Source organism: Vulpes lagopus, chromosome 3 (genome assembly GCF_018345385.1).
Source record: "Vulpes lagopus strain Blue_001 chromosome 3, ASM1834538v1, whole genome shotgun sequence".
Classification (NCBI taxonomy): domain Eukaryota; kingdom Metazoa; phylum Chordata; class Mammalia; order Carnivora; family Canidae; genus Vulpes; species Vulpes lagopus.
In genome coordinates, this window is record NC_054826.1 from 25,149,984 (window position 1) to 25,155,709 (window position 5,726).

At 37.1% G+C, this 5,726-nt stretch overlaps 1 pseudogene; it reads right to left on the minus strand.

Annotated features, from left to right (window-relative positions):
* Window positions 1-221: 221 nt before the first annotated feature.
* On the minus strand, window positions 222-337 carry LOC121488489 (annotated as a pseudogene).
* Between the last annotated feature and the right edge of the window lie 5,389 nt (window positions 338-5,726).

The following is a 5,726-nucleotide window of genomic DNA, read 5'->3' on the forward strand; positions in this document are numbered from 1 at the left end:
ATATTTATTTTATCACACTATTTACAACACTAGCTACTATCAATAATTTTAATCTTCACAAGTTTGATTACATTGAATGAAATAACTACTTCAATATCTATTTTATTATTAATTATATCAGATATCTATTCTATTCATTTGCCTTAATTTTCCTGTAATCCATTCAAATTCTTTGCACTCACCTCCCAAGATTTTCATCTTTGTATTTTTTTAACTTTCTAAAAAATATGGAATGCTTAATGAATTTGACAAACTTGTATGTCATCCTTACACCGGGGCCATACTAAACATCTCTGTATTGTACCAATTTTAGTATATGTGCTGCTGAAGGAAGCACTTCATCTTTGTATTCTTATTCATCTGTTAAAGCTCTTTACATGTTAACAGTATTAACCATTCTTTGTATCAGAAAATATGAGCAATCTTGGCAATAATCACAATCAATTGCTTTCTCTTAACAATTTTTAGTCAATACAAATAAATCAGAGGCCTTTAATTTTAAAATGGTCCATATATACATATTTGCACATAATTAAAATCATGGTTGCTCATCCAAAATTGTTTTTCTAGAAATAATTCACCATTTACTTGGTCTCTTTTATAAAATCCAAACTGTTATGATCACTCTTGTAAAGATAAAAATTCTCCTGTACATCATGGAATATCTAAGGATCCCCAATATTCTATGTTCCTGGCATTCTTATTTACATAAATTTCTTTATTTGGTTCCATAAAAGGGATATTATTTTATATTTTAAGCACTTGATTTCTGTCTGCTTTAAAAGAAAATTTTCATACTGTAGTCAGAGTAATCTTTTATTTTGTATTTTTAAAATTTTTAATTTACATTCAATTTAATGAACATATAGTATAGTTTGAGCTTCAGAGGTAGAATTTAGTGATTCATCAATTGCATATAACACCCTGCACTCATTCCATCAAGTGCCCTCCTTAATACCCATCACCCAGTTACCTCCATCCTCCCACCCATCTCCCCTGTAGCAACCCTCAGTTTGTTTCTTATAGTTGACAGAGTGATCTTTTAAAACCACAATATGATCATATTTAATTATTTTAATAGCTGTCATTGGCAAATGTTTAAGATGGCTTTAAGCAGGACTAATGTAAAAAGTGTTGTATAAGGAGGGGCAGCATTGCACATCTTCATTACCAGGGACCTTATTAGAAATGTATAATCTAGGGCCCTATCACAGACTTATTGAATCAGAATTGATGCTGAAGTGTGAGAAGCACTAAACAGGAACTTAGATGAGCGAAAGTGAAAAGCCCAGTCTTTCTTTTTCCAGTCTTGTTCTCCTCTTGATCACTGCATTTCACACTGGCTTTTTTTTCAGCTACACATTCCCTTCACGCTTTCCTTCCATGTGGAATATTTCTTCCCTCCTTTTTTCCCCACTAAATCTCACTTATTATTTATTTATTTTTCTTGCTTATTATTTAGATCACAACTTAAGTGTTCCTTCTTTGAGGACGTCTTACTGTGTCATCAAACCATACTCTTTCTTATTTTATGTTTTAGTATTTTCTTGTGCTTTTTATCAGTACACATATTGGGATTTTTAAATCCACCAATTCCTACCCCTTCACTCTTTCCTAATCATAAGAAGCTGTGTCCTTACTGGTTCATCCTTGAATCCTCAGATCCTATCATAGTGTTTGATACATATGGAGACTGAAATAAATATTACTTGAAAGAATGAATAAATACATGAATGAACAAAATCCTCCCTAAAGTACTTCCTCACTAATTTGAGAATCAAATCTAAACTCAATTATCACATTATGGCTGAAGACTCTTCTGGCTTCCTCCTCTTCTTCAGGATGTCATGTGCCTCTTTTCTGTGCCCATTTGCATTCCCTGTTCTGACATTTCCTTTGTATTATATTTTAACCAGTTGTCGAATGCCCTGGCTTGTCCGCTTCTCCTCGAGGGTAGGAAAGGCATCTCTCTCCCACTCTCTTGCTTTCTCTCTGTCTTTCTCTGTGTCTTTTACTTTATCCTTGGTGACTGGAGCATAGCAGACCCTCAATGACACCTTAAATTAATTGAATTTAGCTAAATGTTAAGACAGACTGTGCCACAAGTTTGTTTTGAAACCCAGGGTCAGACAGTTAATTTCTAACATTTCAGTTTGCTCTGCTTATAAAAGGAAAGCAATGTAAAGCAACTTAAGGAACTTTTTGAAAGATGATCTATATTTTTATTGTGGAGGTGGTTACCCAATGATACAAGATGAACAAAACTCATCAAACTGCATTTAACATGGGTGGACTTCATTTATGTAAGTTACAATTCAGTGAACTTAGAAGAAAAATGAAGGTATGAAACTAAATCATGTTAGTGGTCCAAAACACCTTTTTGAGTTGAACTTAGAATGAATCTTATTTTTTTAACTTATTTTAAGAGAATCTGAATACCTCTGAGCCCAGTCCTCACTTCTATCTTTCACAAGTCCATCTCTATGATGACTTTACATGAGTGCTGATTCTCCCGTTTTTATTCATCTCCAAAAATAGAAGCCCTTTTACTGGTCCCTTTGGAACTAAGTTTCTATGGTTTTCCCCGTAAACATTAGATCACAATCAAGTGTCATTGCTGAATATGATACCCACTTGAAGATGATGTAAATCCTTAATTATCCAATTAAGTGATTTCCCTAAAGGCATATATAACCGGATGATTTGCCTGTGTTTTCACCGTAGTTCAAGTGAAACTTGAAATAAATTTATCTTTAGATTTATTTTTTATTTATTTATTTTTTTAAAGACTTTATTTTTTTTTTAATTTTTATTTATGTATGATAGTCACAGAAAGAGAGAGAGAGGCAGAGACACAGGCAGAGGGAGAAGTAGGCTCCATGCACCGGGAGCCCGATGTGGGATTCGATCCCGGGTCTCCAGGATCGGGCCCTGGGCCAAAGGCGGGCGCCAAACCGCTGCGCCACCCAGGGATCCCTATCTTTAGATTTAGATGCATCTTCACATCACTTTTCTACCTTATAGTAAGATCATCTTACTGTGATGATTAAAGCACTGCCACCCGCACTAGTGGGGGTGGGGGTGAGGGAAGGGCCAGGAACTCACTCGGTAAAGCTGATAATTGTTGACATGAAACTGGCAGGGGGAAGGAGTGGGGAGATGCATGCAAGAGTGAGAGTTTCAAAAAAGTTGAAATGGTGAGAGGAAGAGAACTCCCAAGACCTTGAAGTACATCAGAAGTGAGTACAACAATAGCAATCTCTTCCTTTGTAGAGGACAGGGGAGGAGTTCCCACGCGGTTGCAAACTCGGGAGACTCCATGCTGGGGCTTGGGACTGGGGGCTATCCAGAGAGCCTCACAAGAAGGCATCGCACCACTCTCGAAGGCACCCGAAGCAGTCCCGGGACTGCTTAGCATTGGCACCACATGTGTCCTTCAGCCATTCCCGGAAGAGATCTTCATCTTTCTTTAGCACCAGAAACTGGCCAAGGACCACATAGGCCTTGTCAAAGCCCCTTTCCTCCAGCTTCTTCTTTTTTTTTTTTATGTGTGTAAATTTCTTTTATTGGAGTCCAATTAGTATGAATTCTTTCTTCAGCAAGGGTGTCATTAAGGATAGAAGGAGAGATAAAGAGTTTCACGACAGGCAAAATATAAAGGAGTTCATGACCACTAAACCAGTCCAGTAAGGAATTTTAAGCGGGACTCTTCTAGTGGGGGAAAAAAAAGAGACCAAAAGCAACAAAGACTAGAAAGGACCAGAGAACGTCACCAGAATCACCAACTCTACCAGTAACACAAAGGAACTAAGTTCATATCTTTCAATAATCACTCTGAATGCTGATAGACCAAATGCTCCAATCAAAAGATATAGGGCATCAGAGTGGCTTAAAAAACAGGATCCGGAATGCCTGGGTGGCTCCAGGGTTGAGCCTCTACCTTTGACTCAGGGCGTGATCCTGGAGTCTGTGATCGAGTCCCCTATTGGGCCTGGTGGGGAGCCTGCTTCTCCCTCTGCCTAATTTTCTGCTTCTCTGTCTCTCTCTGTCTCTCTCTCTCTCTCTCTCTCATAAATAAAATTGTTATTAAAAAAACAAGATCCATCTGTATGCTGCTACAAATGCTCACCTTAGACCTATAGGCACCAGCAGATTGAAAGGCAGGCGCCAAACCGCTGCGCCACCCAGGGATCCCTATCTTTAGATTTAGATGCATCTTCACATCACTTTTCTACCTTATAGTAAGATCATCTTACTGTGATGATTAAAGCATACTATATGATCAGAACAAAGGTGACTTATAGAGTAATATATAAAAATATATTACATATAATATATAATACAATGTATACTATATAATATATAATGCATAATAAAATATAAAATATAAGATATGAACACATAAAAACCGATAGCATTCTTCACACAACTTAATGTTTATTTTCAGTTCATATTAATCTTGCACTGTTAATATAAGGAGTTGTTTCACATCTGATGTGCTATTAGGAAAGTGCCATTATTTAGAACCTCGGAGACACCTGCCTGGCTTTGCTGGTGGGTTACTTTAAATTTTATTATGCCAGGAAATTGTTTTTCCTTCCCATATGTTTGCCCTCTTATCACTCATCCCATCTCACACTTCCAAATCCACCCTGACTCTAATAGGCTAAGATGTTCAATCATCCTAGAAGCTGACAGGTATAACACAGAGCAATAAGGAAAAGAGGGAACAAAGGTAGACTGCTGCACAGCCACCTGTGATAAACATGAGAAATGAGAACTCACATTTTAAATTATAAAAGAAGAACTTTGTTATAATCTTATAAAAGGATATTTCTACCTTTATTTTATTTTCTATTTTCTTAAAAGATCATTCTCACATATAATCTGGGGCTACATGGATGAAAGTATTGTGTAGTTATATATTTTAAAAAATTCTAATATAAATAATTGACTAATTAGTTGTGTTTTGCTTCACAGAACAGCCAAACAGTAATTTCCGTGGTTCATAATAGAAAACTTTCATTTCACATTTAAAAATAGTTTCCTTTTTTTTTTTAGAAGATCTGATTTACTTATTTTAGAGACTGAGAGAGACCGAGCAGGGGGAGGAGAGAGAGAGAGATAAACAGCCTCCACACCCAGCTCGGAGCCCAATATGAGGCTCAATCCCATGACCCTGAGATCATGACCAGAGCTGAAATCAAGAGTCAGAGGCTTAACCAATTGAGTGAGTGAATGACTGAACCAAGAAACATGAGAGATGCTGAGTGGAGAGCAGAGATGAGAGAAGTGTGGGAAGACAGGAGAAAGGGTGGTGGGAATGCATAGGAACTGCAGAACTTGGAAAATAGAGAAAGAGGAGTTTAGATAAAATGAGAAAGAAAAATCCAGAAAGTAAGAGAAACTGAAAGGGCTCAGTTGTTTTTGTTTTGTTTTGTTTTTGGTGATGGTGGTGGCAGATTTGGTCAACTGCCAACGTCTCCCTGCCTTGCATTAATTTGTAGCAAGCTCTATATTTTGGAGGACGTGTCTAAGACAGGCCCAATCCTGAATTTGTTGTGTCAGTTAAAACATTCTCTGTCTCTATGAGTGAAAGGAACACCTGGGCCATCCCTTATAAAAGCTTTAAATGAGAATGTCATGAAACCCCACAGGTGGAGTCATTTTCTGATGAAGAGCAGATGCACGTAATGCTGCTACTTATATTGAAACACTGATCCAAA